Below are 9,748 nucleotides of genomic sequence, written 5' to 3' on the forward strand. Positions count from 1 at the left end.
GTTATGATGCAATTGTCAATGGTTTGATAAAGGTGATGCATCTCTGGTTTGTTTCTAAATTATTTCAATGTTGTGGTTAGTGTTTGTTTGCCTTTTTTCGCTTTTGAGATTATTCTATAGACGTGACATTAGTGCATCAATTTGTAACGTCTTAGTTATCATTTGTACCATGTATCATGTCTTTTTACCTTCGTACCAATGTTAAATTCACAATTTTTTAAACATAATATAATTCGAGCATAAAAAAAAACCCTAATTGCTGAACCTTGTCAAACCAAATCTTGGCCTTATTGGTAGTGGCACAGAGGCACTGACCTCCAAGATGGTTGTTGTTTGCAGCTTCTTCAACAATATTCTTTGATTTTTAGTTTCAATCCACTTTGTTTTCTCTCCTGTTTAAGTCCACACTATTTTTTCTTTTTATTTTATTTGAAAGCAGTGGTGGTTTTAGTTTTAGTTTTTGCTTTTTAGTTTCTGTGTGTTCGTGTGTATATGTATATGAGATTTGTGAAGTTAAGGGTGTTGTTAGATTTAAAGGGAATCGTTTTTGGAAGGTATTATGATGATCGAGCACTGTGGTGATGTTCGTAAAATTAGACTCTAAGATGAGGATGAGGAGAATAGACCATCTAAGACTTAGTCTTTTGTGCATCACTAATGAGGCGAGTCTATTGGCGATGGTTTCTTAATTGTATAGAGTTCGTCATCAGGTTGGTTTGATGATGACAGGTTAGGATACAATTTTTTGTAGTTTTTATATTTTTATTATTGATAATTCCTATTAATTACAAAACTTTCTTGAAGAAAATGGTGCATGAGACCGTGTCCCCACTCTAGGCTAACAATCTTAATCAAAATTGTTGGTTTATCCTCTAAAAGTCTTATCAGACTTTATAGATCCAACCGATGAATAACAAGAGTACTGAACACACTCAACAGCATAAATCCATAGAGAGTCATACCAAACACTTACCATTGGAAATATTAGTCGATAAATCGTGTGTGTTTTTCTGAGACAACAAAGATGTTTCTTGTCGGTAATTTGTCCAATTGATTCTCCAATTTTCTCTCCTAATTCCTTTTGCTTCTCATCTTACTTCAGGACAAAAAAGAAATAAGGCCAAAAATTCAACACTGTTCATATATATGGCATATACCAAGTCCATGGACCGACCCTCAAGAAACGGCTCCTACGAGGCTGATGGCCCACGCCATTACCGCATTAACCGCACCCCAACAACAAAGTTTTTCCCTTTGTCTTTTCCCTGTACTTAACTACCATAACTACTTTCTATATATAAGTACATTGCAAATCTAACCCGAGGGTGCTCATTAAGAAAGATGGCCACTGGAGCTGCTGATGGATTTTTCCGGTCACTGCTCTACGAAGGGTGCATCTCTGACTGCGACATCAACATCGAGAGGCGACCGTACCACCGGAACTGCCGTTGTGCTCTCCACGACAAGTCGTTGCGCAGGAACTGTTCACGTCCATTCCCTAAGAGCAAGAATGTGTCTTATCCTATGAGGAGATCATGGAGTGAGGGATGCTTGGCCATGGTATCAGCTACGGGTTATTCTTCCCCGTCGCCTTCGCCGTCTTTGGCCGGTGTTCACGGTGCTGGGAAGCAGCAACTGGAATCGTATAAAGAAGAGGAGGAAGATAAATAATCGAAAATGGAAGGAAACGAATAAATTTTTGGCCTTCTTTTGTGATGTTTGGGATCATGTTTTAGAATAAATACTGATCATAGGGTGAGTTAAAGGAGATCCTTTTGATTAATTTTACAAAAGGTTTTTTAATTGATGCATTTTTCTTCTTGATAGTTCACCTTGTAAATCTCTTTGTGGCAAAAAAAGCATATGGCCTAAATCATTTGTCCTTGTAAACATCTAGTGAATTTTTCTTTTCTTTTTCAATTTTATTTTCAAACTAACTTTGTTGAATGTATATTTTAGAATTATGGCTTAAATATACTAAAATCTTTTTTTTAAATTTATATTTGATGAACTATATGAAATATTATTATTTAAAATGTACCTACCAAACTTGTTCCTAAGTGGGCTCTTTTGGAAACACACAATCTTTTGCCACTATACAAAGAAATAATAATATCTGAAAAATTATTTTATAGATATTTTTCACTACATTATTGATGGTTGTGTCAAATTAAAAGAGGGCATTTATATATATATTTTATATTATATGTATATTTGAGCTAAAGTCTTAAATAAAAGATAATATATATTTTTAATTAAACGGGATTATAAATAATGTGATGAAAATGATCCATAAAATTAAAATATAATAATATTATTATGGAGATTACTATGACAAAGAATACCAATTTTTAATCTTATTCATCAGTGGTTGCTTAGTCCAATGCACTTTGTTTTGCCACTTGATACTATGTTTATATGACAAATAAATTAAAAGACCTAAAATAAATAAATAAATCTTACTTTGACGGTGTTCCTTATGTTAATAATGAAAAGAAGACAAAAAATAGAACATGAAAACGTCAACATAGAGGTGAAGAAGGGTAGTCGGTGAGCACATGAGTGAGTAGAGTGTCCAAGACAGCATTAAACCTGACCCATTATTATTTATTTATTTTATTTTGATTTCTTCTTTACATGAAAACATGGGTAACATCGCTCCAAAAATGCAGGCCATACTATTGGACCTTGGTGCGAATACAAACTACATTGTCCTTTTTAAAGTAAAAAATTGAGAATAAAGAATATTAAATTCTACATAAATTGAAAGATATTGATGGTTGTGACAATTGAGTAAGATATAGTATGGGAGAACAAAGAAAATATTAAAATTTGAAAAGTGAAATTAATAATTTATGTATGCATACTATGTTTAATGAACAATGACATTTTAAAAGATATATGTAATAAGCCCAATTTACCCGGATCCTTACAAAACAAAATAAACAGTCCCATGTTACCCAAACAATAACCGAACCAGCCCAAAACTAAACCCTAGACCCAAAGAACTAGTAGCCCAACACAAAGAAAACTAAAAAATCAAAAGAAAAACCTAGTCTGAAGCAAGCCCTCGCCTCCAAGAAGTGTCCGCCCAAGAAGACTGGAGACGGCCCTCTCCACGTGCACCGCTTGCTCCACTCTTACCTGCAAATACGGACTCAAAGAGTCCAGAGGAGAAAAACAAGCAAAACAATTTCATTTTTTGTTTTTTTTCGGCCTATAAAAGGCCATGCTTAATATGTAAAAAGGGGGGGCAAAGAGAATAAAAAAGAAGAAGCAAAATCGGTGTAAAGAAAATAGGGAAATACGAAGAAAAGAAAAAAATAGAGTTTATTGAAGGTGAAAGAGTTTTTCCTCTTCTTTTGATAATTTTTTGCTTCTGTTCTTTTATTTAAGAGAAAGGAAGAGATTTTTTTTTACCTGTATGTTGTATTGTCAGAGTCCCTCTACTTTCGGCTTCAAATCGGAGTATAATGGGTAATGGGTGAGTTGAGGGCGGCGTTGTGGCCATAGGTTTAGTCTGTTGGGGGGAATTAGAATGGTGGTTGACATTAGGGTTAACATTGGTTTTGTCCATTGCATCTTGATTCTGTGCGTTTTATAGCATGTGGGGGGAATTTACATTCCCGGTCCTTCCTTTCTATTTTGATTACAATCTTGTCCTTTATATTTGTTTTTACTAATTAAGTTTAATGTTAGTTTGTTATTATTTCTATTATTATTTCTATATTCATTCATACGCATGGTTTTTATATAATATATATATATATATATATGCATTTTTTTTACATATAGTACATACGCATTGTCTCTTTTATAACATATATATGCAGTTTTTTTTATGGTACATGTCGACCTATTTATATTCTGTGCATATGTTTTTTCTTTTTATTCCCTAACTTTCACATGCTTTATATTTTATACATATATACTTTTTTATATTTTTATTTTACTTTCCTAATTTTTATAAACTTTATACTTTATATATATACATATATGTTTTATAACATGTACACGTTTTAATATATTTATGTATTTGTTTTTTAAAATCATTATAAATATTTTATTATTTTTCATATTCTATTATTTTATATATATTGCACATATATATGTATTTAAGTATATACTGATTGTGAATTTTCATGATTTATCAATACACTTACACATTTTCATTTTTATAAATATGTACATATGCATACTTTTTATTTTCACGATGTTCAAATACATACATACATTTTATTAGTTTTTTATTGATGTGTTCCATTCCATCTTTTTATATATATCCTTATATATGTGTGTTAAATATATGTGTACACATATTTGCAAATTTACTTGTTGTACTTGTATATATATTTGTAAATATTTATTCATATATGCTTTAAATTAAAGTATCTGCCTCATAATTGTACATTGAGGTTTTCAACATACCTTTTAGAAATTTTTTTTTTTGGTTTTATCAAAGCCTTAAAATCAATTTTTCTCAATTCATAAGTTTTTGTGAATAAAAACAATATTCAAGGTTTTGGGATTTTCGAGGAAAATTGAGCCCTAACGTATTGGGTTCCGATTTTCTTTGCTGATTTCAAATTACCGAGGATATTTTTTATTTTAAATACACGAGCACCAAAAATCATTTTTGGGAACTTAATTTGTCGTGCCCTAACGTATTGGGTGTAGCATGTTACCTTCTTGAAATGAAGATTTTCGCATAAAATAAAAAGTGATATTCAAAGTTCGGAGATTATGAGAAATTGTACCCTAACGTATTGGGACTCGATTTCTTTACATGACTTGAGCAATTTGTTATCCTTTTGCAAATTTCATCATTCAAGCTTATTTTAAATTTTTTTTTAACTTTCGACACTAAGACATTAAATAGTCAATTTGGTACCAATTTTTGGGCGTTACGAGGGTGCTAACCCTTCCTCGTATGTGAATCGACTCCGAACCTGTTTTCAAAATTCGCAGACCAAAATAATTTTTAAGGTGAGCTGATCACACCTTAATAAAGGATCGGTGGCGACTCCAGTTTAATTTTTAAAGTCGACAACTAAATTTTTGTTTTTCAAAAAGACGGTTTCGACAGCTTGGCGACTCCGCTGGGGACATTTGAGAGTCGAGCCATAAACTGATTATATTTGCCTTTGTGTCGAAAATCAAAAGTTTTAAAAAATTCATGAGTTCCCTTCGCATTTATTGTTTTTTTTTCATCTTGGTATGTTGGTAGTTTTGCATTTGCATTTTGCATTTTACCCTTTAAGTGGGAGCGAGAAACTAGTCCTTCGTGAGGTTTTCACCTCCGTGCAGGGTAGTGGACCGCTTCCGGGATACATCTGTACCTATGTCTTCGTGAGATTTTCATCTCGTGCACCATAGGAAATGTATTCCCTAAATCGAACTCGATCTATATAAGCCTATAATGGGTGAGGATCGAGGAATTTGCTGGTTCGGGTACCCTTACTCTAGAAGCCAAACCGCATATAGTGAACCTTAGGAACTTACCCTAGGTAGAATTACTCTAAACCTTAGTAGATACCTGAATAGGAGTTTTTATTATTTCTTGTATTGGATTTAATGTTTATACCCGATACTAACCTGTTTTGTTTTGTTTTGGTTATGATTGCATCGCATTTGCATTGTAGAAAAGAGATGTTGATTCAAGTTTGATTACTAGTTTAGAAAGCCTATCATAAGAAAACGGGTTTCTTGATAAAATGGAAAATAGTACGGCAGCCTGAATATATTCCAAGAAACACGAGAAGGGCGACGGAAGTGTTCGTGACTTTACTTCATGGCCCGAGGATTCAAGCTGATTATTCAAGAATTTTCGATAATCTAACTTTCTTAAAGAAGCCGATAAGCATTACGAAGATGGGCAGATGATGGATATCAACCGGGATCAAGCAAAAAGAGATAGAAGAGACGCTCCTTTTGAAGAGTTCGCAAGGTTTATCCTAGCATCCGGATGGAGAATGAGAAGATGTCTTCGACTGGAATATGAGGGCAAAGTCGTATATATATATATCTGCTTTATGTAAAGAAATTTGTCCTCTAGTAAGGTTTTCTAAATGGAATTGAATCAGAATCAACGTCTCTTTATGCATTCATTTCATGCATTTGCATTTCATTACATCATATGCATCAAAGATTATTCAAAGATCCTAATTAATTAAAATCATTGCTCAGTTAACCTGGAATCCAACCAACCAACCCGACACCGATACGGAACTCGAGCAAAGACAAAATATATGGATCAGAGATTAGAGAAGCTCGAACAGTACCAGAAGGAGATGCAAGACCGGCTCCAGCTACAAATGCAGGAGCGGTTAGACAAGATGAAACAAGAAATGTCTGAGAAGATGCGGGAATCTCAAGAGGATATAGTGGCAAAGTTAACCCGACTGATAACTAAGGGAGGTGACAAAAGAAAGGGCCCCATGGCAGATGTCGATGAGGGAAATGATGATGAACTTTTCTATCCTCCAGGTTTCACCCCTCCACATGAGCGAGCTCAAGCTGAATACCTGCGCAAATCTACTGTCACCATCATGCCTCAGCAATTTCGAGCTGGTATTTCGAACCTCCAAACTGGGCTGGGTTTTAATCCCGAAAACAACCCTGTGAACTCTGTCATTCCTGACTTCGATGAAGTGGCTGAAAAGGAAAGAATAAAGGATGAGTTACCAAAACAGTTAGAGGAAAGATGCAAGTGGCTCGAGGAGAAATTTAAGGCGATGGAGGTCACTGAAGGCTATCGTGGGATTGACGCTAAAGAGCTGAGTTTAGTTCCGGATCTAGTACTCCCCCATAAGTTTAAGATGCCAGAATTCGAGAAGTACAATGGGGCAAGTTACCCAGAAGCACATATCACCATGTTTTGCAGGAGAATGGCTGGATATGTTAACAATGACCACTCTTGATTCATTGTTTCGAGGATAGCCTCATGAGGCGATATCTAAGTGGTACAATCAATCGAGTCGTACCACGATTGGTTCATGGAGGGATTTGGCCCAAGTATTCATGAAACAGTATAGTCATGTGACGGACATGGCTCCTGATAGAATCACCCTTCAAAACATGGAGAAGAAGCCGAGTGAAAGCTTTAGGCAGTACGCACAGAGATGGAGGGAAGTCGCAGTCCAAGTTCAGCCACCGCTCTTGGAGAAAGAAATGACCATGCTATTTATTAACACACTGAAGGCACCGTTCATTATGCATATTTAGGGAGCGCTACAAAAAGCTTTTCTGACATAGTTATGAACGGTGAAATGGTCGAAAATGCTATAACGAGCGGGAAAATCGAGGCAGGAGAAAGTAACAAGAGGTCAGTCTCAAGGAGAAGAGAAGATGAGGTGAACAATATGGGTTACTCTAAATCAGTTACTGTAAGTCAGCCAAAAAAGGTGGCTGCTAACCAGCAAGGTTCATTGAGACAGGAATCTGGAGTGAAACCAGGCACTGAGAAGCTCCAGTTCACACCAATTCCGATGTCATATAAGGATTTGTACCAAAGCTTGTTTGATACGCATATTGTTGCTCCCTATTACTTAAAACCTCCACAACCTCCGTATCCTAAGTGGTATGATGCGACTGCGCAATGTGACTACCACGCAGGAATTACGAGGCACTCGATTGAGAATTGCACTGCCTTCAAAAAGCAAGTTGAAAGACTTATCAACATGGGTATTGTCAAGTTTGGTGACTCGTCTAGTGCAGGAAATCCGCTACCCAATCATGATTGATAATGGAGGGAATGCAATGTATAGAGAAGTGGCGAGATTTTCACATCGATGCCATATGAGCAGACGCAACTAAAAGGGTCATGGTTAGATATTCGCCTTAGAGGTGTTCTAAATAATGGGACTGCAGAGGAAACCCCTAAAGTATTTAGAGTCTATTAGAGTAATGTTCAGAACACACTTGTTGTTTTCAGCCTAGAAGCAATAAGAATTTCTTTGTGAAATAGGCTCACGTCTGAATATTATTATTTTAATGAATACATTATTGCAATCATCTTTGAGCAAATGTTCTTTTATTCTTTACGTTTTTTTCATTCTTTTAGATTTTTTCTGCCAAATTATTCATTCATTTATTCATATTACTCATATATTCTTTTGTATATTCTTTGGTACCCACAATGGGTCCCCAAATATCAATGGCATGAGTGATTTTACATGCACTTAAAATCGCCTTTTGAGTTAGACATGTGTTTAGAGGGATCTCATGGTTTTGAAGATGTCATAGATTGTAGCTTATCTCCTGACTTGTTGAGGATGGTAAAGCAATAAGAGAAACAAATGAGACAGTAGAGACTGCGATCTTGAGAAAACAGACATGACCACAAAGACGAGGCGGGACCTTATAGAGCTGCCCCAAGAATTCAATGATGTCTTCACATGGTCATACCCAGATATGCTCGGGTTAAGCACCAGCTTGTAATCTGAATAACAACATGATGTCAGAAATGGGCAGTAGGATCAACATCGATGCTATAAACGATGCAGTAAACTTTCTTTGCTGGGGCAATATCCTCCTCTTTGGCTTATCATAGCTTTACTCATTGAAGTCGAATTGTCATTTCTCTACATTTTATCCTAAGAGGAAGACCCGAAGGTTCGTCCCAAAGAATTTCACAAGAGGGAACTAGTGTTGAAAAAGATCCTTCCTATACAAAAGGATTTTAGAGGAAGATAGAGGCCAAATTAGAAGGGTCCATATGTTGAAAAGAAAGCCTTTTCTGGAGAAGCTTTGATCTTGAGTGAGATGGATGATAAAAATTTACAAAGTCCTGTAAACTCAGATTCAGTCAGGAAATACTCTGCTTAAAAAAGGTGGGACCAAGGTGAAAGCCTACAAAGGGCGCTTTGAGTCAAAAAAAAGAAAAAAAAAAGAGACCAGGGTGAAACCCTACAAAGGGAGCCTTGAGTAAAAAAAAAAAAGAGGCTAAGGTGAAAACTTCAAAAGGCGCCTTAGACCAAAGGGATTTGAGTTGAAAACCGAAAAGAGTGGCTCAAATATTGATCGAATGGGGCATGAAGTAATCAGAGCGACTCAAATCTTGATCGAATGGGATATCAGATGGTCTTGCTATACCGTAATCAGCAGGAAAGGGTATGCGACATCTTGGGGCATCGATAGAGTATGGTAGATCTCCTAAACACATGTCAAACCCAGAAAGGTCTTCAGCAAGTTTGTACAGAGAAGTTGAAGTTACGATATCTGGGGCACCTAATCCTTATACCATTTTTGTTATTCTTGGAACACTTCATTCATTTCCAAGATACACATTTCTAAATCAATTTCTTTGTCATTTATCTTTATTATCTTTGACAACTTATTCATTTCAAGCTATGCTCAGAACCAACTCTATTCTTATCCATGATCTTTTTGCAAGCATGTTGCATTAGAATAATGGTTAATAGACTAATAAAACTTTCACAAGGGAAGTTTTGCATATTACTCTAGAAGTTTCTGAATAATATAGGAACCTCAAACATGACTATTGTTTAGAACGCACTAGGTTGGAAATCTGATAAAGAAGAGTCTAAATTAAGGCTACCCCTTTGAATTTTCGTCTAACAAAATGGCGAGATATCGTGTTGGTGACAAAGCTTCAATGAACAAGAAAGCAATGATCACCGAATAATAATAAGAAGTTGTTCTTGGAGAGGAAAGTTCTTCATTTGTACATGAGCATTTGGTACAGCACCCTGGGAATGGTGTAAGAGACCAAGAAGTTTCACATCCT

Source organism: Gossypium raimondii, chromosome 6 (genome assembly GCF_025698545.1).
Source record: "Gossypium raimondii isolate GPD5lz chromosome 6, ASM2569854v1, whole genome shotgun sequence".
Lineage (NCBI taxonomy): Eukaryota > Viridiplantae > Streptophyta > Magnoliopsida > Malvales > Malvaceae > Gossypium > Gossypium raimondii.